This window comes from Typopeltis vanoorti, chromosome 15 (assembly GCF_054136105.1).
Source record: "Typopeltis vanoorti isolate ZY-2024b chromosome 15, IOZ_Tvanoo_1.0, whole genome shotgun sequence".
Lineage (NCBI taxonomy): Eukaryota > Metazoa > Arthropoda > Arachnida > Uropygi > Thelyphonidae > Typopeltis > Typopeltis vanoorti.
In genome coordinates this window covers 47,489,760-47,514,868 of record NC_143563.1, presented here as the reverse complement: position 1 = coordinate 47,514,868, position 25,109 = coordinate 47,489,760, and the positions used below count along the sequence as shown (strand labels likewise).

Below are 25,109 nucleotides of genomic sequence, written 5' to 3'. Positions count from 1 at the left end.
TCAAATGAAAGGGAGGAGTGCAATATGCTGTAATCTGCAAAGCTGTGTATTGGGTTGGAGGTCAACTGAAGTAGGTCATTGATATACAGAAGGAAGAGGATTGGTGAAAGAACAGAACCTTGTGGAACCTGGCATTAGTTGAGTGGTGAGAGGATAAGGAACCATCTACCATCACACATAGTGTGCATCCAGTCAGAAAGCTGGAAATCCAACTGCAGAAGTCCTGACGTAGTCCAAATGATAGGAATTTGCTTAGTAAGCTTTTGTGCTAGACCTGGTCAAAAGCTTTAGAGATATCAAGTGCAACCACTTGAGATTTGCCAAATTTCTTGATGGCATTCGTCCAGAGATGGGTGATATATGAGAGTAGATCTCGTAGTTGTTGAAAGTTTTTCTACTTGGTTATACTATACATTAAAGTTACCAAGAAATTATATACTAAGACAAATGAGGTGAAGTCATACCACCTTTACCATGAGTTGCCCCAGTCCTGAAAATACTTCAGGTGCAAACTTTGTTTGCTTACACTTGGATAAAGGATTAAACCAAGTATATAATTTCTTGGTAACTTTAATGGAGAGTAAATCTCCTGTTGATCAGCAGCGACAGAATCCGTACTGGTGATCGCTTAATAGCTGGGTGCCTTCAAGGTATTGTAGGAGTTGAGAATTGATTGTTTTCTCCATCACTTTAGCGAGGATTGAGGTGAGTGAGATAAGGTGATAGTTAGATGGCAGTGATTTGTCACCCTTCTTAGGAATGGGTTGAATATAGGCCAGTTTCTAGGCTTTGGGATAGATACCAGTTTGATAGCAAAGATGTTAAATTTTCTGATACTGTTTTTCCTGGTGGGCTTCCATAGCTCAGTCGGTATAGACGAAGCCCTTTCAGAAAGACCTGGGTTCAATTCCTGTCCATGGCATAAGAAACCTTTATCTGGTCTCTTTCGACTAAAGGTGATTTAGCTGATCTCATACAGAAGTAGGGGAGATTTTTTCACCTGGAAACTTGGGTTTTTTGTCCCCCAGAACAAGCAAACTAGCTCTGTGAATATACTCATCTACAGACATAGGACACACTGGGAGGCATATGGCCAACCACCTTATCCTCAAGACGAATCGCGGTTGTGAAGTCCACAGCTAAAGCATTGTGAAGTCCAATGGTTCATGAAAAAGCTTAAGACAAGACAAGTTTCTCCTAATATGAACTTTGGCCATTGATTTTAGTACCCGGAAGAATGAATGCATGACGGATGCAACACTTCTTGATAATGCAGTGCTTCCTAGGTGTACGTGTGGTGAATGCATGAGGAATGCCGTATTGACTAAGTTTATTATTCTGAATGTGGAGTTTGGTAGCATTGTGACAGTAATATAAAACAGAACATTATTTCATTACCAAATTATACTGGATATCTTATAGCAACATAGTTTGAGGAAAGTTATGTTAAAAAACTTGACTGGTCTGCACAGAGTCCTGATCCACACTAATGGAACACTTTCGGGATAAACTGGAACAGTGGGTATAGGCCAGATCACTGCATCAAACAACAGTACACAGACTTGTGTTGAGGGAAGACTGGTCAAAATACACAAATAATATGAACATGAACTGTTAAGTATATCAAGAAAGTGGAAAACATAAAGTGAAAAGAGGTATACACATTACTGAGGTATTTGCAATTTAGGTTTCTCTAAATACACTGCTCAAAACAATTAAGGGATATTTTAGTTTCTGTCGGATAATTATAAATTTTTGCAAATAATTATAACTATTGGGTATTTGATACATGAATAAATATTTCTTACTTAGGGTGTAATTGACGAGATATTGTTTAAATAATTGATATTAATTACAAATTTAACAAATTGTATAATTTGTTAAATTATACAATTTGTTAAATACAAAAAAATTATCTACATTTTTTGTGTGAAATCATTTTAACAAGAATAGCCAAAAACGCTTTTGTTAATTTTTAATAGGGCATATGGTCTCCATTAACAGCCAAAACAGCGGTACATCTTGATTGCATGGACTGGATAAGATGATCAAACAGTTCTTGTGGGATATTTCCCCAGTCTTCTTTGAGAGCAGTTTCGAACTCTTGAAGTGATCACGGTGACACCAGTCAAACAGAAACATGCCTACCTAAAGCATCCCAGGCATGTTCGATTGGATTACAATCTCCAGTGAACGGGCAGGCCAGTCCATTCGTTCAATAACATCTTCCTCAAACCGTTCTTGTACCAAATTTGCATGGTGTGGACGAGCATTGTCATCCATAAAAATTAATTCTTGGCCAATTGCAGCAGCATATGGGCAAACTATAGGTTCCAAAATCTCATCGCGATACCTTTGGGCTCTTAAGAAACCGTTTCTGATAAAATAGAGATCAGTAGTATGGCCATCTATACTTATCCCAGCCCATACCATCAGACTCCCACCTTGATGTTGAGATCTTTCATGCACAAACTGTGGCTTATTTCTTGTTCCACTTTCATGCCATATCAAGACACGTTGGTTATCTGGGATGAGGCCAGGTTCAGTCTGCAACTGAACCTGGCCTCATCATTAAAAAGTACACGAACCCAATCCTCATTTGTCCAATTGCAGTGTTCCTATGCCCAAATTCTTCAGTCTCTTTTTTGATTTTCAGTAAGGAATGCAAGCCATTGGTCTTCGAGCATAAACCTATGGCATGAAGACGATTTCGAACATTTCCTGTCTCCAGAAAGCGATTCCAAAGTCACGAAATTATGCTTTGAGATACACGACACGCTTGAGTGACAACTTGCTGCATTTGTCCAGCTTCTAATCGACCAATGGCTCTAAAGTCATGGATTTCAGGATATGTTGCTGCTCTGCCATTTTTAACAAAATAATGGGTGGTAGGTGACATAAGTTTTCAATTGAAGTGATAATTATGCACTGTGGAAGTGAGCGCAACAAGCCATGCTTTATACCCTCCACATACTAATACAGCTAAGACCCGTTTCGACAAGTCTTAACAAGATTTTGTATGCAGTTGTGTGTTCTACACTGTTGTATATTAAGAATATTTTAAAATAAATGTGTTACATTTGTAAATTATTTTTATAATTTATAAGAAAACCAAAATATCCTCTAATTGTTTTGAGCAGCATATAATGCTTTTCCAATATTTATTTCAACACAGTGTAATATACCTTGCTCATAGTTTTAATAGCTTTAGTGTCATCTGGCTAGTTATATCCTGGGCTGCTATGTAAAGATATATACAGAGGATTTTGCTGCTGCATTTGGCTAGTCTGCATGCAAGTTCCATCAGCATTTTTGATTTCTAAGGTATAGTCTAGTTATGTGCCATAAAGTCTGAATTCTATCTTGGTTTTTTTCAGTAAGATATTAGCGTTTGTTTTTTAAGCACCTATTTGTAATGATGCTGTTTTGGCTCGCACCACTTTTTGATATCAGGCCTGGTTGGCTGAGTGAATAGTGTTTCCGCTTTTCAGTCAGCATGGTACGGTTTCAGATTCTACTCTAGCATTGATGTTTGTGCCAGTCTTTAGATAGTAAATGAATTTAATTTCCTTTGAGACCACTCTCTCTGCCTTCCTCTTGGTGGCTGGAAAAAAAAGTGCTGTTGGCTCTGTGGAGTGAAATTCCTGGATTACTTTAGCCCACCATGGTAAATACCTGATAAATGTACAACCTTTCAGGTGGAATTCACTTCATACGCAAAAAATTAAATCATAAATTATATCATAAGAATAAAAAAAACTGACTTACATTGCTATGCTCTAATGGAACACATAATTTCTCAGCATTTTGAATTATTTTGCCTAATTTGGGTGTTTCTGGCCCAGTTTCAACCAAAATTGAAATCTTAGACACATTTTCTAAAGACCCACGTATAAAATCCATGTATGAAAAAATGCACCCATCTTATACTATATTAATTATTTTTCACAAAAGAAAAATAATTAATATAGTATATTGTGCATAATATTCTGTGATAAGAATTAATGATTATTTTTATTGGTATTCTCAAATTTTAAACATAATCAAATTCCTGATGTGTACCTACAGAGTGCATAGGATACTACACATACTGGCCACTGAATTAGAAACTTTAATTTTATGTATAGGCATGTGACTGCTGATACCAGTCCTCTTCAATTCCCTGGGCATAATTCGGCAAGATATGGGTCGAAAACAGCCTGCATTAAATGCTTCAATTGCTGCACACAGGAAGTTTTGTTTGTCCATGCAAGCCTTCTCAGACAAGAGCGATCTTGTTCCCTGCTTCTTAGACAAGTAATATGGGTTATTTTTCCACTGACTAACATCCATTATATCTCACCTTTTGAGAAACCAGTTAGTTCTTTTGATTTTGATTTCAAAATCATGGCTCCAGCCAGATGGGCACCCACAATAAGCTCTTTATTGAACTCCAAAAGAGTTTGATAAAGGACATTTTTTCCCCCATTGTGATCAACACTATTGATCATTACCAACCAGCAGCAGCATTCCTAAATATTGTCTAGAACACTTGATTATGCATGTGACCAAGTATTTTGCATATATGCTGCATAAATGATATTTATGACATCTGCATAAAGATTTCTAATTCAGGGTTAGGGCGTGTACGGTAGTGCTACATATTATTATTATTAATCTCCTATCAACAATTTTCCTCCAAATTAATGTTTGTCAGGACTATGGCTTTGTCTGAACTTATATTTTGTTTTCTAGGGCACTTCTAACTGCATCAATCCACCTAGATCTTATTCTTCCACTGGGTCTTTTTTCAAAATCGTGGCTCCTGCACCCACAATAAGTCCCTTATCAAGCTGATATCAAACACCTGTTTTGCTAAAGTTTACTCTCCCATTCTGTTTAAGCAGAGAATGTTTAATTGATCATATTACCATACTACTTGAGATTAGTTCTGCTCATATCTTCCTGAATGCTAACAATGTGAAGTTTCTTCCTGATGTCTTCATTTTATATGTGATTCCGCAAAGTGCCATCTGTTCACTCCCTAATTTTTCTCAAAACTCTCATAACCTAACTGTCAAATCCATAAGTTAAAATTGGTTTGAACACTGTCTTGTGTATTGCTGGTTTAGTGTTTTGATTTCTTTTTCTTCTTCTTCATTAGTCATTTTCTTCCACTGCTGGACAAATGCCTCCTCCAAAGTCCTCTATTCAGTCTCCTATTTTGTGCTTTTCCATGCCACTGAGTTCTATTCATCTCTTTAATCTCATCCCTCCATCATCTCATTGTTGAAAGTTTATTGAAAGTTTATTTTTCACTTGGTTAGAGTATAATAAAATTAGTTTAATCCTTTATCCAAGTGTGAGCAAACAAAGTTTGTGCCTGAAAGTATCTTCAGGACTAGGGTAAGGTGATACAACACCAGGGCAACTCGTTGCAAAGGTGGAGAAAGCTACCAACACTCCTATCTCAGTATCTCCTATAATGCAAAACACATCTCCTTGCGGATATGTCTATTGTTATGCATTAAGGGAAGGGCCACTACCCAGACTAGTTTCGACTTTTATTGAGGTCTCTTCAGTGGGAGCCAGGTCCTAGTGGAGATACCAGGCAGAAGCATTAGCAGGTCATCTCTACCTATAGGAGTTGCCAAATGGTGTGCCACCCTTTTTTAATAAATTACTCTGGATTTAGAGAAAGATGTTGAAAGTTTATTTTTCACTTGGTTAGAGTATAATAAAATTAGTTTAATCCTTTATCCAAGTGTGAGCAAACAAAGTTTGCGCCTGAAAGTATCTTCAGGACTAGGGTAAGGTGATACATGGTGTTGTATCACCTTTCTTCTAATTCCATAGTAAACTTTATGCGATGATGCAAGGAATTAATACTGTTTAAAAAGGAAGGTAAAGCGTTTTTGCTGTGAGGCCAAATAGTAAATATGTCATCTATATATCTTACCCAGAAAGATGGTTGATGCGAAGAGGACTTTTTCTAAATGTTCTAAATAAAAGTTGGCTAAAGCCGGAGAAAGAGGACTTCCCATGGCCATTCCTTCTACTTGGCTATAAAATTTGTTTTGACATACAAAATATCCAGAATGTATTATGAAATCGAATAGTTTTATAATATCTTGAGGAAAGATGTCAGCAAGTAATTTTAAAGTTTCCTTGAGAGGTACATTGGTATATAAAGATTCTATATCAAAACTAACCATAAGATCTGTAGGTTGTAATGAGACATTTTTTAATTTTTCTAAGAAATCTGAGGAGTTTTTTTAAAAAAGAATTAGAGTTGCCAATGTAAGATTTCAATAATTTAGCTAGATATTTGGCTATATGGTAAGTAGGAGAATCAATACACTCTACTATTGGATGAAGAGGATAGTCAATCTTATGTTGTGTCAATCTTATTGTGGAGTGAGTTCGATGGGCAAAAGGATCTATATAAGATGGATGGCTTGCATTTGAATGGTTACGGTGTAAGAAGACTTGAGAAAGTGTTGCTGAATGTGGTGGATGTGCAAATTCAGGGAAACTAGATTTATTAAGGGGGGGAGGAGTAGATATACAGTCCTTAGGGAGGCAGTTGAATGTAAGAATGAATATAATATGCCCGAGCAAATAAGGACAACAAATCAGAGTGGGATAGTTAATTTAAGGCATCAAGGTAGGGTTGGGGCTAATGGGGGTCTTAAATTCATGTACACTAATGCTAGGAGTATTTAGGAACAAGAAGGAAGAAAATCTGAAAACAAACCCCAACTCAACATCACCAGAGTTAAAGATCGGTACTATCAACGTAAGAAGCCTGAATGGCAAAGAAATGGAGCTAGCTGAGGAATTAGATAAGTACCAGATCGACATAATAGGGGTGACTGAAACAAAAAAGACCAAAACTGGTGAGATCTTTCTGAGCAATAAATACAAAATGTTATATTCAGGCAATGACAATCAAGGAAAAGAAGGAGTAGCCATAGTATTCAACACAAAATACGAGGCTAATCTTCTTGAATGGCAGTCAGTCTCAAGTAGAGTAATGTGGGCAAATATGAGAATGGGGAACTGGACAATGAGACTTATTTGTGCCTATGGTCCCACAGAAGGTTCTACTAAGGTAGAAGTGGAGGAATTTTTTGAGGCTTTAGAAAAAGCAACTGACACAATGAAAAAGGAAAAGTTGGTCCTTGTTGGGGATCTAAATAGTAGAGTAGGAAATGATTGTGAGACATACAAAAATATTTTGGGAAAATTTGGAGAAAAGAGCAAAGCTAATAATAATGGCAAATATCTGTTGGATTTCTGCTCAGGACATGGACTGGTTATTACTAACACCATGTTCCAACATAAAAATGTGCACAAATTCACATGGAGAGAACAAGCAAGGAATAAGAAAAGTCTCATTGACTATGTTATTGTTGATAGTGATGTTTTCTCCCTGGTGCAGGACACCAGAGTGTACAGAGGATTTGAAATTGGAAGTGATCACTATTTAGTCTTGAGCAGGATAAAATTGAATTTCATATTGAAAAGAATAACATGTAAGAAAGTTTTAAAGCGAATAAAAGTTGAGCAGCTCTCAGATGTGAACTGTAGACTAAAATACAGAAATATTATTGAAAAGAAAATGAAAGAGTTTGAGAACAGGAATCAAACCTTGGAGATTCAGTGGCAAACTCTGAAGGAAACATTGATTGATTCTGCCAGAGAGGCATGTGGTGAGGTTGTGTGCAAGGATAAAAAAATCAGAACTCCCTGGTGGACACAGGAAGTTAAAGAGGCAGTGAAGGAAAAGAAGAAAGCATATCAAAAGTTCCTGGCAAATAAGTCAGCTTTTACTCTTACAGAATACAGAGACAAATGTAAGAAACCTAAACAGTGTGTAAAACTAGCTAAGCAAAAGTCATGGGAGGACTTTGGCAAGAATATAGAAAATAAATATCAAGAAGGTGGCAAAATATTCTGGAGGTTGTTGAAGAAGCTTAGGAATGGAGGAAAGAGTGCTGTAAAAGGAATTAGAGATGATAAAGGTGAAATGAAAACAGGAGAAAAAGATATCCTTGAAGTATGGAGTAATTACTTTGAAAAACTGCTAAATGAAACAAGCAGTGATGACAGCACAGTGATAAAATACACTGACCAGGCATGCAGTAAGGAATACATATCCATACTTGAAGTAGAAAAAGCCATCAAAGGCTTGAAATGTGGAAAGGCAGCAGGAGTAGATGATATTCGACCAGAAATGCTGAAGTATGGTGGTATAAGAGTCTTACAGTGGCTGCACTGCATAGTTCAGAAAGCCTAGACAGAGGGACGAATTCCCGATGATTGGAGTAGAGCTCTCATAGTACCCATATATAAAAAGGGAAATAAAACTGAATGTGAGAATTACAGAGGTATTTCCCTACTGAGTGTTCCTGGCAAGATCTATGCAAGTATACTTGAGAAACGGTTGAGAAGAATTGTGGAAGAAAAGCTTGGTGAAGAACAAGCTGGATTCAGGCCAAATAGAGGCTGTCAGGATCAGATCTTCACTTTACGACAAATAGTCGAGAAAGCATGGGAATATAACAAAGATCTGTATTTAAGTTTTGTCGATTTGGAAAAGGCATATGACAAGGTGCCAAGAGAGAAGCTATTCAATACGCTGCAGTTATATGGTGTCAATGGGGCATTATATCAAGCAATACTTAGTCTTTATTTGAGTTGTGAGTCAGCAGTTAGAATTGAAGGAAGTACAGGAAGATGGTTTAATGTTAAATCTGGTGTGAGACAAGGATGTACATTATCCCCTCTGTTATTCATTATCTATATGGATCACATTATGAAGGAATGTGGTATTAAACCTGATATCAAAATTGGAGATGTTAATGTCAGCACTTTGCTTTATGCGGATGATGTTGTACTTCTAAATAAATCCGCTATAAGTCTGCAAGATTCTCTGACTAAATTGAATAGCTGTTGTAATAGATATGGTATGAAGGTCAGCAATAAAAAGACAATGAAAATAGGCAGAATCATTGAAAATGTCAACTGTGTTGTGAATGGAGAACCTGTGGAACAAGTAAAACATTTCAGCTACTTAGGCACAATTTTTACTGAAGATGGTAAACTAAATATAGAAATAGACAACAGAATCAGCAAAGCTGGTATGGTGGGAAGTCAATTGAATAAATTCATATGGAATAAGAAAGAAATTAGTCGGAACACTAAATTAGCTGTATACAAGACTGTGTTCAAACCAATTTTAACTTATGGATCTGAGAGCTGGGTCAGAAGTAAAACACTTGACCAAAGACTAGAGACCGCAGATATGAGAGTCCTGAGAAAGATTAGAGGCGTGAACAGATGGCATCAATGGCAATATCATATTAAAAATGAGGATATTAGGAAAGAACTTGACATTGTCAGCATCCAGGAATGCGTTAGCAGAGCTAATCTCAGGTGGTATGGTCACTTAAATAGAATGGGAGAGGAAAGATTAGCAAAACAAGTGTTCTCTTCCAGGTTGGCAGGAAAACGACCCAGAGGAAGACCAAGATATAGGTGGATTGATGTGGTACAAAGTGCCTTAGAAGATAGAAATATAAGATCTGATAATGTTGGAGTCTTGACAAGTAACAGACTGATTTGGAGGAAAATTGTAGATAGGAAGTTAGTAATGATGTAATTTTTTCATGTAGTACTGTCATATCCTGTACACCCCTTGAGGGTACATGGCAGGAATTTGATGATGATGATGATGATGAAGGAAGAGTTTTTGGCCATGGTTAGCACTTCCAGACCACAGGTTATTGGTATTAGTGAAACATGGCTGACTGTAAATGATATAGCTAGTGGGATTGAATGTGATGGGTATAGTGTGTTCAGGAATGACAGGGAGAATAAAATGGGGGGAGGAGTATTGTTGATGATAGCTGATGAGCTGCAGCCAAGAAGAATAGAAGTTGAATTGCAGGATTGAGAAAAGAGCACATTTGAGGCCATTTGGTGTGAGATTGTGGCTAGCAGAACTAAATATACAATTGGGTGCTGCTATAGACCAGGTGATGGAAAAGATGGTGGTGACAGTATGCACAAGCAAATAGAAGAAATGAGTGGAAGGAGGGTGATTATTATGGGAGATTTCAACTATGGTCGCATTGATTGGAGTGAGGAGAGGACACACGGGAGGAAGGAATTGGATTTTATGCAGTTATTAAGGGATAACTATCTGCGACAGCATGTAATGGAAAATATTAGGGGTCAGAGAGTGCTTGACCTAGTAATTACATCTGAGGATTTGGCTGTAACAAATATGACCACATTGCCACCAATCGGTGAGAGTGATCATAGGGTCTTGACTTGGGAGGTGGCAAAAGGTGTAGAATTTTCAATTAAGACAGGGTACATGTGGAATTATCGGGCTGGAAAGTATGACAAGCTTAGGAGTTTGATTGGTTCAGTGCCATGGCATGTACAACTGCAAGGACTAGAAGTCAATAGTGCATGGGAGGTAGTTAAGAAGTGTTTGCATGAAGCAATGGCTGACTGTATACCTAGATTCCGAATAATAAATCAACTAGGGGTTAAATGGATGAATAACACCATTAAGCTTGAGCTGCAAAAAAAGAAACAACTATGGAGGGAATTTAAGGAGAAAGGTGACCGGCAGGCACATGAACGGTATAAAGCGCAGGCCAGAAGGGTAACGAGTGTGGTAAGAAAAGCAAATAACGATTACGAAAGAACATTGGCCATGCAGGCTAAAGAGAATCCTAAACAGTTTTTTAGATATGTAGCAAGTAAAAGGAAAAATATACATGGCAGAATGATTTTAAAGAATGCCGATGGTAGGGAGGTAACTGAATCAGTTGATATAGTTGAGTTACTGAGTGAGCACTTTGCAAAAATATATCATCCAGGTGGTGACATTGCAGAAACGAACGTACCAGTAGATTATACGGGAATTGTGGTGAATGAAGTGGAGGTGAGTAGTCTATTGCATAACCTCAATGTTAATACATCTGTGGGATTGGATGGTATACCAGCTCGTATTGTATGAGAAGCAGCTAAAGAATTGTCAGTACCCTTGACCATTTTGTTTAATTTGAGTCTTGGGTCTGGGTTAGTCCCGAGGGGGTGGAAAGAGGGAAAAATAGTTCCACTGCATAAAGGTGGTTCCAAGACTGCTGTTGTAAATTACCGACCGATTAGCATATCAGGAATCATTGTCAAGGTCTTAGAGAAATTAGTCAAGAAAAGAATACAGGATTGGATAGATGAAAATGGGATATTGTATGGGGGACAACATGGTTTTGTGAAGGGTAGATCATGCCTCTGTAACTTGCTCACGTTTTATAACACAGTGATGGCTGAACTGGATAGGGGTAATGGGTTTACAGTAATACTACTAGACCTTGCCAAGGCTTTTGATAGGATACCACATAGAACCCTAATCAGTAAACTGGAGCAGATAGGGATAGATATAGGGTTGGTGAGATGGATAGGAGGGTGGTTGAAGGAGAGATACCAGAGAGTGGTTTATTCAGGAGTGGAGTCTAAAAGACAGCTTGTGACTAGTGGAGTGCCACAGGGCTCTGTTCTTGGACCACTGCTTTTCAATTTGTTCATCAATGATATAGGAAAGGATTTGAGAGGAAGTGTTCACTTGTTTGCTGATGATGCAAAGTTGGGTAGAGCAATTATGAGTGCACAGGATGTCAAAATTTTACAGGATGATTTGGATAGTTTGGAGGACTGGACTAGGAAAAATGGATGTCAATTTAATGTGGCAAAGTGTAAGGTTATGCACTTTGGGGTGAAAAGAATAGCAGCAGTATATCGCATTGGTGGAACCGTACTCCAGGAGATTGATGAGGCCAGGGATTTGGGAGTGTTGGTGGATAGGGAATTGAAGTTTAGGGGGAACATTACAAAAGGGACTAAAACAGCTCACCAAATCACTTGGCTTCTGAAAAATACTTTAACATGCAGAGACAAACAAGTTGTTGTTCCTCGTATCGAGCCTTGATAAGACCTCATCTGGACTACTGTGCCCAGTTATGGGCACCAGGGTTTCTTCATGATGGGGAGGAAGTGAAGAGGATCCAGAGACGAGTGACCAAAATGATAGCAGGTCTGTGGAATGAACCATATGAGAACAGGTTGAAGATTTGTGGGTTGCAGAAATTGGTCGATAGGCGAAGGAGGGGTGATATGATTGAGACATTCAAATTACTGAAGGATTTCTATAAGATTGATCCAGAAGATATTTTTGAAAATATGACTGGTGGTGGGAGGACTAGCGGCCATGAATGAAAGCTGGGCAAGAGCGTGGTTGACAAGGGTGTTAGAGCTAGGTTTTTTACTTGGAGAGTAGTGAATGAGTGGAATAAGCTTCCAGAGTCTGTTGTGGGTGCTACGACCGTGAATGAGTTCAAGGCAAGGTATGATAGATACTGTGTGAGTGTCGAATAGTTGTTCTTGACATGATGTTAGGGCCTCCCTCGATGAGTCTGTCGACTCCTTGGAGTTTCTCGGAACAATAATAATAATAATAATTATGGATTTTTGGAAGGCCATAAAATCTAGGAGGTCTTGCAAAATGAGTTTTAAGTCTTTCAGTTGTGTCTTTATCCAAACTGATGACTTCACCTATTAACAAATTGTCTTCTCATTTTCTTTCTCCTAAAGACAAACGCTCAACTTTATCTCTTCCTGGAGTTTATCAAATTCCGTGCAACTGTGATCTCTCATATTTTGGACCAACTGGACGTTCTCTTGAAAAAAGAATCCAAGAACATCAATCATCCATTCTTCACAACAAACCTGAAAAGTCTGGATTGGCTCAACATGGGATTGAAACTGACCACAGCATCCTTTGGTCCAGGACTCACCTCTTACATAGATCCCATTATAGGTTCGAACGTTTGTTCAAGGAAAGCGTGGAGGCCTTGCTCCATCGCCCCAACCTGAATCGTAATGACTGTATATCTATATCAAAAATCTGGGAAAGTCTAATCAAGATTACTCATTAATTAATTGTTTTTTTTTTTTTAAATAGCAAATTCAATCATGTTTCTACTTCAAAATATTCTGTTTCATACTTAGTGATATAACATCACGCAGCGTGTTCTAATTTTAACGATCTATTGTTAGTATTCTAGCTTGTATTTTTTAAACTGTTCTTGTAATACCACTGACGATGGTCTGCTATTTCCAGACCGAAATATTTGGTTAAATAAATATCTTTCTTGTGATTACGTGATTATATCATTCAGTCTTATGTCGCAAGTATCCTTGAAACAACAGAAAGTTATTTTCTTAAAGAAGATTTGGGCAATGTAGTTTGCACTGACTTATGTTTATTTTCTATGTACATCTTGCAGAGCTCACAGCTTTGTTTACATTCTGGTAGGCTTGCATACTGCAGTCATGGTTATGGTCAATATCTATGAGTTGTTTTTAAGTATCAACAGCTCAAAACTGCCTTATAAAAATTTTTCTATAAGGCAGTAGACAATTAGTCAGCACACTCTTGTTTAATGACAGTTTGAACCATAATACTTACTATGCCCACATTACATGTACATTCATTCTGTTGCCATGATAACTGCAGCTGATTTGCAATCATTCTGTCACCATGGTAACCACATCTGAAGCTGCTTATGAAGTCGGGTGTCCTTTGAAATTATAAATAATACAATTCCCAGCAAAAATGCTGTGTTAATTGAATTTTTAACCCATGTTCAATAAATTTTGGTATCAGTTTATTATTAACTGTGTTAATTTGTAAAGCATGTTATTAAAAACTGTGTTAAGTGAGGAATCCTATATAATTTTCAAATTGGCCCAGTCATAGAATGCTGTTTGTAACATTTCTATTGCATCAAAAGCATTCTTTAAATTGATTGATCTGTATGCTCTCCGGAAGCGGATATGCCACTTAACAAATTATTTTCTCTCTCTCTCTCTCACACATTCCATTTCTGTTTTATGCCTTTTATATAGGTATTATCATGGATAGTGCTCTCCTGTAGCTATCATAAATCATCCATTTCCTTCTGTTCTTGTAAATGCACAAACAGCTGTCAATCAACATTCCTAACAGCTCAAACTTAATGAACCACCTTCTCTTCTTTATTTCCATCCATTGCTATTGTTTGGGACAGCCTTTCCATTTGACCCATGGACTAAAACCTCCAGCATTTCAAGTAACACATCAGCAGTTTTCTTTTCCTTAACTGCGAGAGTGAACTGAAAAGTTGTGATAATCACCTTGAAGGAATTGAGGTAGAGCAATGTTACTTACACATTATTTTACATATTCCCCTTGAAGTGTTATACACCTGTTACAATGCTGCTGCATCATTTGCAATCCTTTGAGAAAAAAAAGTCTTGTTGCACAAATGATTCCTCGGCTGCAGATATGATTTCATCATCTGTGGTAAGTTTGGTTCCTTTTGAGTGTTTCTTTAAATTTGGGAATAGGAAATAGTCTGATGGGGCCAGGTCTAGCAAATAGACATTGAAAACATAAGTTTGAAAGCATTTTAGACATTGAAAGCATAAGATGTGTATTGTCTATTGAATTTCACAAGCAGTGTGAGCAGGTGCATTTTCCTGCAAAAGCAACATGTCTCTGCTCAGTTTCCTGCAGCGTTTTTCCTTCAGAGCCATTGAATAAACTGTTCCTGTAACAGTTTCACCTTTTTTGAGGTATTTGGTAAGGATTACATCATCCATATCCCAAAAAACAATGCCAGCAGTCCCTGCTGACTTTTGGGTTCAGAACTTCTTTGAATGTGGAGAACCTTTGTGTCTCTTGATCATAGTGATGAAGCCATGTTTCATCAACAGTCACAATACAAATCAAAAAAATTTGCACCTGATTTCTAAAAATGACCCTAAATCCCTTGAGATCACAGCACACATTCTTTTAGTCGGCATTCAAACATTTGGAAACCCATTTCACTAAGAGGTTCTGCATGTCCAGATGTTGGTGGATAATGACCCCAACTCATTCCCTGGATATCCCCAGAGTCTGCAGTTTTTCGGCTGGCATTCGTCTATTATCAAGGATTACTGCATGCACTACATTGATGTTTTCAGGTGTGATCTCTGTGGAAGACCTTCCTGACATGGGGGCATCTGTTGTCTCGGGATGCTCAGTTTTAAACTTGGCCACCCACCTGGAAACTGTTGAAAATGCTGCTGCACAGTCTCCTAAAGTCTCACACAAAGTCTGGTGAATCTCAGTCACGGACTTTTCTTGCAGCACAAAGAACTTGGTGACAGCCTGCACCTCTGTGTCTTCGAATTTCTTCAAAACCTCTGGCAAGATGTCTTATATATCTTAAAAGAAAAAAGAACAAATTATTACAATTTGATGAAGCATGGAAGTTAAAGGGTTTTAAGATATGTTCTTTGTTGTGGTTATATCAGGTTGCTTTAATATAACATTTCATAATATTCTGACATGTTCTTTAATGGAACATTTTAGCCTCCCCTTCCTTATACTTGTCTGCACATGGCACTGGTATGATAAAGGACTTGTGATGTCTTTTGTGTGAAGTTGATAAGGAAGGCTATAACAGAAGTAGGGAGTGAACAAATAACAGAGGTAAGATGGAATGAACAAAGAGGGAAAAAAAAATTGTTCTGTGAGTTTAGAGTTGAGCTATGAAGAGATGTTTTGTTGCATGTGTTTTAAAGATTTAGATGGTAGTAGGAGAAACACTGATGCCACTTTCAGTGAATAGTAATTGTAAAAATATCTGTAGAAATGTAAGCAGCTGAAACTGAACCATAGGAAAGAGTGGAGTGAATTGGTGAGAAATAACTCGTTAATCAGCCTAATTGCTCTCTTCTGTACTGAGTCAAGAATTTTTAGGAATCTCTTTTTAAGGACTCCATCTCAAACATGAGAAGAGTATTCATTGCTTGGAACAGTTTGTGATTTGTTTAGAGTTGATAGTTATTCAAAAATAGAGTAATACCTAATGCAAAATATAAATTATTTTTATTATCATCTGAGCTCCATGGAGTCAGAGACTCATCATGGGAGGTACACACTATTACACATAATGCTCAACCAACTCTGCCTTAAACTGATGCAATGTGTCCACATTCACAACACACTCAGGCAATGCATTCCACTCAAAAACTACTCTCCATGCAAAGAACCTTCTCCTCACACCCTCTTTATGCAGTTTCCTGCAATGGCCTCTTGTTATACCTCCTCCCCCTCTTCCATTCTATCGAAAATCTCTTCCATGTCAACCTGATAACAATCCTTGACTAGCTTATATGTCTCGATCATATCCCTCCCCTCTTCTGCTATTCACGAAGCTGTGCAACTTACATTTTCTCAATCTGTCCTCATACTCCACATTCCAAAGACCACTAACTACCTATGTGAATCTTCTCTGGACCCTTTCCAACATATCCTCGTAACCATGAAAACCCACAACCAAATCTCTGCACAATAATCCATATGAGGCCTGATCAAGGGCTAATACAATGCCATCATAACCTTTCTATTTCTGCATGTCAGGGGTTCTCCACATCATTGCCATTATCTGATGTGATGTAGTCACAAATTGTGCAATGTGAATCGCTCCTAGATCTCTCATCTTCTTTACATCCTTTAAAGTTTTCCCACCAAGTGTATATTTTGCATCCCATTGTTGCTTACCAAATCTCAAAACCTTACATTTTGTAACATTGAACTGACAGTTCCACCTACCTGCACATTCATGCAATCTATTCAAGTCCTCCTGTAAGGCCATAACATCTGCTTGACTCTGCATTGCTCTGCCTAATTTGGCATCATCTGCAAAGAGATGCATATCATTAGTTAAACCCATCCCAATTTCATTAACATGCAAATTGAACAACAAAAGTCCCAAAACTGACCCCTGTGGTACACCACTTGTTACCATCCTCTTTCTTGTTTCTTCACCCTCATATACAACTTTCTGATACCTATCCGACAGCCAGTCACTGATCCAACTCAGAAGTCTGTTATCCAATCCCATCTGTTTCAATTTATGTAACAGCTTGTCTTGTGGCAGTCTATCAAAAGCTTTTGCAAAATCCACCACTGTATATGCATCTCCCTTGTCCAAGGTATTTATCACCTTGTTCAAGTACCTAAGTTAGTTAGTAAAACATGATCTCCCTTTAACAAACCCATGCTGACAATCACAGAGAATACTGCTTCTATCAACCCATTTTATTCTACTTCACCAATCTCTCCAGTACCTTCATCACAACTCCAGATATACAGATTGGCCTATAATTTGTAGCTACAGGCTTGCGACCACCTTTATGCAGTGGAACAATTTTGCTGTCTTTCCACTTCCTTTGAGCCTGTGCTGTTGTAAGACTCTTATTAAACATGCATGCTATTGGCATGCCTGTTTAATACTACTAGTTTAATACTATGGCTACTGCGAATTCCTTGGAACATTCCCTTAAGATGCGTGACGATATGTCATCAAATTCTACTCCTTATTGACATCAAGGTTCTTTATTTTCTCAAATACCTCCTGCTCACTCACAATTAAGCCATCCTCTTTTTTTTCCTGTACACTTAAGTTCATCATGAATCCACCCTGATCAGGATGAAACACCCTTATAAATTATTCACTGAATAGCTCAACAATGTTTTCCGCACCAGTTACCATTCTACCATTTTCATCCATTGACATCAGCTTACCATGGTTATGCTTCTTTCTATTGCCACATATCTAAAAAAACTCTCTGGGGTTTTTCTTTGCCTGATTTGCCGATTTCTGCTCATACTGCACTTTTTTTCCCTTAGTACTGAGTCACTTTCCTGACTTGTTCCTTATACTCTTCATGTAAGTAATTATTACCATAATTCATCTTGTACTGGCTCCAAAGTACTTTCTTCTTCTTCTTTTAGATTTCATGCTTAAGCTCCTCATTCATCCATTTTACACCAACCTTATTCAGCCTTTTGGCTTGCAGAATACATTCACACATTGATGCTGTTATGTATTTCTTTGTCAGTTCCCAAGCAGCATTTATTTCCTTATTGCTGAACTCCTCATTCCATGCTATAGCTCCAAGCTGTCTCCTAAGCTTGTCACAATCGCCAGCCTTATAATTCCACATATATGCTTTCCTCACAAAAGTCTGCATATGCCACAACTCAGATGATCACTTCATGATCATTTTCACCAACTGGAGGAAAGTTTGAAACCCCGCTCACAATTACATCCTCTGACGAAATGATCAGATCTAAAACTCTTGTGATCCTCACATGCCTTCCTTTACATGCTGCCTGAGATGGTCATCTCTCAAAAACTCAAGAAATTCATTTTCCTTATTTCCAAATGCTGTCTTCATTCCAATCTATACCTCCTTAATTGAAATCACCCATAATTAATTACCCTTCCTTTGTTTGCTAATTCAAGTTGGTTATACATTTCTTCATCACCACCCTCTACATTTCCAGGCCTGTAGCAACATCCAACTAAATATGTCCTCTTGTCAACCTCCACATTACACCACACTGCCTCATAATCATTACCACTATTTCTCTCTTTCATGTCTAATGCCGGCCTGGTTGGCCGAGTGGTTAGCGTATCCGCTCTCTTCAGCCAAAAGGCTGTGGGTTCGAATCCTGCCATGTGCATGGATGTTTGAGATTGTCTTTGGTAGTGGTGGTGGTAGGGGGTAGATGGCGTTGGTATAGTTGCGGTTAGTTGTAGTTGGTGAAGAGTTGTAGAGTAGGTTCCCTCCCTCGATGATTCTTTGGACTCCCTGGAGGTGTTACGTAATAATAATAATAATGTCTAACTTATGTGGACATAATTCCCTCAATTTCAGTGGCAATCTCTCCCTCCCTTCCTGTCCTTTCTATCCTCATGAAAAATACTGTATCCTTCTATTTCTATTTCTGTTAGAATATCATCTTCATTCAACCATGTTTCACTTATTCCAATGATTTTTGGGGTGAATAAACTTAATGAAACCATTTCATCTCCTTTATTTCTGATAATTCTGATATTTGTAAAAAACACAGTAATTCATTTTTAGGTTTAATAACCTACACCTGAATTTAATCTACACCAGTCCTATCTAAGCCACTTTTTGGTTGTGATTTTTCCACCACACCTGCCAAATCACATTTTTATCACCATTTACTGCATATTCATGCTCAGTCTCAACTTCCTCCACCCATATCATAACATACTTCATCTTCATACACACATTCACTGCCACTTTCAACATCCACTCTCCCTGTGCCATATCTCTCTGTCCACCTGATCTCCTCCCAATTTCCCTGTTCCTCTTGCATTCCTGTTCTTTCTTCATCTCTCACATTATTGTTGTTTTCACTGCCAAGCATTTCTGTCTATTTAATACCACTTCTGATTTTTCACTTCATCTCTTGCTTCTGATCTCTTGCACGCATCACACACTGTACTTCCACACTCTATGCTTCCATCCAGCAACACTTTCTCCTCTGCACTCACTCCAAAGCCATTCAGATGCAACCCATCATGCCTGTATAATTTCATTCTTCCCACAAACACATGCCATATTCCACAAATGTACTCCCTTCTCCTCGCACAGCTCTGCTAGCATACCATTCATGATTTTGGCTCTTCATCACAGCTCATTATTGTCATGCCTCTACAACACACTGACAACCTTTCCCACTACACTATTATCTTTCACTGTTCTCAATAACCTCCTTAGATATCCATTTAGATAATTTTTCCCCACAATCACTACTAACTCTCTTGCTCATTTCTTCTTCATGTCCAACACCTGAATTATCCTACTCATTCTCTCTCCTGGATAGCAGACCTTATGAACTCTCTCATTAACTAACCTTCTAACTATGGAATCTCCATATACTGCTATTCTGGAATCACTTGTCATCTCTTTTACTCTTTTTTCCATTTTCAATAACTTTTCAAATTTTCAAATCTTGCATTCCAACAATTTCACTCTCTGATACTCCCTCAGTCTTGATACCTTTCGTTCTGCCGTACCTTACTTCCGTTTCCTCATTCATACTTTCTTTCACTTCCACATTCTTTTACTACCTCAGTTTCACTAGCTTTCATTTCATTTCTGTTTCTTTCATATATGCCATCTTCTATATTTCAGTTTGTTTCGCATTCATTGCCTAGTGGTCATAATATATCACACTTCCTACAAATCCATACTTTCTCTCATCTCCCATTCTTTCTCTCTCTCTCCACAAACAACAAACACATCTCTTACACTGCCATTGCATACATATTACACTTACAACATGGAATTATTTTTTGAAAAGTCTATGTCATTAATGCTACTTGATTTTCGCAGCACTCACCTAGTCGCACTGGTCGATCCCCATATGGTTGACCTCGTAAGTACCACCATTGTTATATTTAAAGAAGGCAATTTCGACTAAAAAAATCATGCAGATATACTTTGTTATCAAAAATAAATAGTACAACACTAAAATTCATGAAATGTTACCAATTATTACTCAAAATAGCACTTATCTTTCTGGAGCTCACTACACAATTTATGGCCCTTGTTAGCATTGAATTTGAAAACCTAAAGTTAATTCTCTTTAGGAAATACATGAAGAGAGGGAGAGAGAAAACAGAAAGGACAACAGTAGAGAGGTGTTGAATAACTGATCTTTCTGTTTTATCAGATTCAAAGGAGAGTGGGGATGTTACTGTACTGGAGGGTCATGATAGTAATGATTTGTTATATTTAAGAATAGGTTGAATATGAAGTAATTTTCAACCTGCAAAATAAATACCAGTAGAATAGGAGAGTATAAAAAGATGATCCTAAATAATAGTCAGCTATAAAACAAACTTCGGAACAGTTGGAAAAACGTCATCCGGACATAGAGCCTTTTTTTGATCAGACAGGACTCTTCTGCTCTCTATCTCATGAAAAAGGAAGAAAGGAACATTTCAAGTTTGGAATAGTAGGAAGACATTAATGCAAGAATTGGAGGAATATGAAGTAAAAATTTTAGCAGAATTATCTGACTGCTAAAGTTGCAGAAGTACGTTTGGCAAAAGTTACAGCAAGTAGCTTTGTCAAAATACAAGAAAGCATGGCTGTTTAGACATAAGAGTTTCCTGCTTTTGGTCCTTTGATTATCAGTTTTAATGGTAATTTACATTCAGTTATTTTGAGCTTGAACATAGGCAGTAGAGAAAGAAAGATTTCAATAAAAGCCAGTTATAACATGCTTCATTTCTCTTTAACAGTATCGACATATTTCTTGGATCCCTAAAGCTGGATGAGAATTTCAAATGTTTCCATTTGAAATTCTCATCCATGTAAGAATTCAAATACATGTAAGAATTGTTTCAGTGCAGAATGATTGAACAGCATATGGACAAGAGTGGCTGTGTGAGTGTTGCTCCGTGGGAGAGGGGGGGGGGAGATCAACACTAGATTGTGATCTGAACTGCCTGTAGGATAAATATCCAGAGTACACTTAGAAGGAGCATTGCTTCTAAGTGTAAGAAAAAGAGAACAAGACTATTTGAAACCTAATTAGAATTATCTGGTAGTTACCCGAATAATTTCAAATGATTTGTAGTAGAAAATGCCACAGTATCACCATCTACTAAATCAGTGTAAGTGGAAAAAGGAAAGCCAGTTCAAATTGTGAATATTGCTGTTTTTGAGGAAATTGACTTCACTATTTGGAAAATTTGACTACAGAAAATCAGATTGAAAGAAATAAAGGAAACAAGGAATTGGAATGTTCAGCAGGTTGATGGCAATAGGAACTCAAACAGAGACAGACAAATTCAGTGCTGGTCACTCTATTCGATTAATATCCTCAGTTTCCAGAAGTATCTCCAAATAACTTGTGTACAATATAGTGTGGCATTGTCATCCATAAAAATGAATTCTTTACCTACAATATCACGGAACGATCAAACATGATGTTAAAGAACTTCGTTGCAATATTGTTCACCAGTCATACTCCCTTTTCTCCAGTACTTGTAGCTCGGTGCATCTATTAAGCATAATGCCTCCCTACACCATATCCGAAGCACTGCCATATCTATCCCTTTCAAGAACATTCTCATGATGGTAAGCAGTACCACTTTCATGCCAGATCAAGTCATCTAGAAACGGAGGAAAGACTAAAACCATTTTCATTTGTAAAGAGTACATTAGCCCATTGGTGTCTTGTACAATTTTTATGGATAAAGCCCGATGAAAACATTCTCTACTATGAGCTGTGGATAAAGGGAAGCAAACCATAGGCCTTTGGACATATTATAGACCTATTTGTTGCACACATCTTGCCACAGTTTGTTGAGATATCTGTGTACCTGTGATTGAATGGAGCCAACTTGCAAGCTGACCTGCCATGGTATTTTGATTGCATTTTGCTGTTACAACCAAAAATCTGTCTTCATGCTCTGTGGTAGAGCTAGCGCAATCTCTCAGAAAACATCTGGAACACATTCCTTTGGTTTGAAATACTGCCCAGAGCGTGGATACAGCACTGTGTGAGATTCCAAACTCTGGCAATATCAGTAATTCTGTGGCCTACGTCAAGCTTTCTAATAATTCTTCCCTGCATGAAATCATCTTGATGATGTGCTTGACATTACAAGACATCCAAGTTTGCAACTTTATTCCATCAAACACAATTTGCTTAGTGCAGCCTTTTATCATGTTGAGTACTACCATGTGACCCTTTGTGCATGATTCAAAGATATGTATGTATACCACTTTCTACTCGAAAATATGATACAAATTGCCACAAGCTGATTCATCTGAATTTGCAGTTGTAATTTCAGAAATAGTGTTTGTTCTTGGGTTTCGGATACCAATGTATGAGAAGAGATAATGAGGTATATGAGTATCAAAAGAGTGAAATGAAACCAGTTCTCAAGAAGGTAATATAACTCTTTAATTTTTATGTTTCAGAGAGATTAATTCTTGAAATAAATAGTTTCTTATATTTGTCACTTTTTTTTTTTACTCTTATTATGCTAATGACTTAAGTTTACTCATGTATTAAGTTTGATAACTTTACCTTATAACTGTTAAGATAGTAGTTTTGAATAACATTGAATGTTATAGTTTACTTACAATTATATTTTTACCCTAATAATTAATGATTTGTTTCAGATGAACACTCTCAGTTTTCATCAGGATTTTTTATACTCTAATGTTATTACTGATATTCTTCTATTTTTTTAAAAAAAAGAATTAGAGTTGAAATATTAGCAAAAGAAATAAAAATGACAAAGTACTCAGAATAGACTAATATATAGATAGATTGCTACAGTTTGGAATGATTCGAAAGACTGAAATGGAAGAGCTCATTATATCGGAGACCTGACAAATAATACAACAGGTTTGAAGAAAGTTAACAGTAATCAAAACATTAGTCCTGAGATCTTAATTGTGTTACTGTTATATCTCGCACACACTCCTCAAAGATATATATAATTCTTGTTTTAACACTATAGTCATAAATTTTGCAAAGTTTGGTTTTTCTTTTGCAGTGTGAAAATTACTTGAAAATTGGAACAATTGAGTTAGAAGCAAACAGGTAGTCAGGACATGGAAAGATCAGAATTCTTTCTGATTAAGAAGCAGAGGTTTGTCACAAGAATTTGTTAGTCAAATAGCATCATTAATTACTTCAAAAGGATTACCTCTGAAAAATTTCTGGTTTGCCAATTATTTTTATAATTTTGTTCTTACCTTCAATGAGTAAACTACAATATTTTCTGGCATATACACACTTAAGAAAAACTAGGGGAAATGCTTGTACATGCTATACTGATGAAAAATGTGTGAGATACTCAATTTTATATGTACTCATTTTTAACACCATTGATACATTGTGCCATTTTCATTTTAAATTATCTCAGTAGTACTCTGGGGGAAAAACTCCCATGTCCCTCTATTGAAAAACTTGGGTTAATGTTCCATTTTGAAGATGAGGGGTCATTATTGAGTATTTCAAGTGGATGTGAATTAGCTGATCTCACATGAAAGGCAATGGAATTGATTTTTTGCTTGATTTCTTGGTGTTCATTGCTTAATTTTAATGCCATAATATTAAACAACTCTTAAACAAATTATATCATATTTCTTTTATGGGAGGAAATATTACTTTTATATAGCACTTATTATTATTATTCTTGAGAGAGATCTCCAGGGAGTCAGGGACTCATCGAGGGAGGCCACATACTACATGCACCAGCTATCATACTTATTCTTGAATTCAATCACACTGCTTGCACTCACAACATCCAATGGCAATCCATTCCAATCATGCAACACCTTAGGAGAGAAAAATCTAGCCTTCACTCCCTTCTTGGCGGCATTCATTCTCAGCTTCCAAGCATGCCCTCTTATCCTTTCTCCACCCTCAATAAATTTAAAAATTCCATCAACTGAAATCCTGTATGACTCTTTCAGAAATTTGTAAGTCTCAATCATATCACCCCCTCTTTCTTCTATTTGCTAGTGTCTGCAGTCTACAAATTCTCAATCTGCAGTCTCAATTCATAATCAGTATTCCATAATCCTGATATAATTTTTAACACTCCTTTGCATACTTTCCAATATATCAGAATCACAACAAAAACCAGGAGACCAGACTTGTGCACAATAGTCCAAGTGAGGTCTTATCAATGCCTTGTAAAGAGACAAAATGACATCCATATCTTTACATGTGAACATTCATTTCAGCATTGCAATTATCTTTTGAGTTGTATTTGCAATCTTTGCTGCATGGCCCCTGAACTTCAACTTCCTATCTACTGACACTCCAAGATCCCTAGCTTCATCAGTTTCTTCGAGCATAATCCCACCAATATAATATGACACTGGATATCTAATCACACCAAAGTGAATGACTTTACATTTACTGACATTGAACTGACATCCATTTTCACATGCCCACAATTCCTATTCAAATCATTTTGCAAGTACTGCATATCAGTAGCATTCCTGATTACCCTACTTATCTTTGCATCATCAGCAAATAGCTGTATGGTGCTTGTCAAATCCACTTTTGAAGTGTTATAATAAGTTATATATATGATACAGATTTATTTTAGTGTTAAAAATTTGTTTTCTTTAGTTAAAGTTTAATGCCA

At 37.2% G+C, this 25,109-nt stretch overlaps 1 protein-coding gene across 1 annotated transcript in view; it reads left to right on the top strand.

The window, feature by feature from the left end:
- The window catches only part of BHD (folliculin), a 175,974-nt gene that overhangs the window by 35,952 nt on the left and 114,913 nt on the right, over positions 1 to 25,109 (top strand). The gene's annotated exons all lie outside the window — the stretch shown is intronic.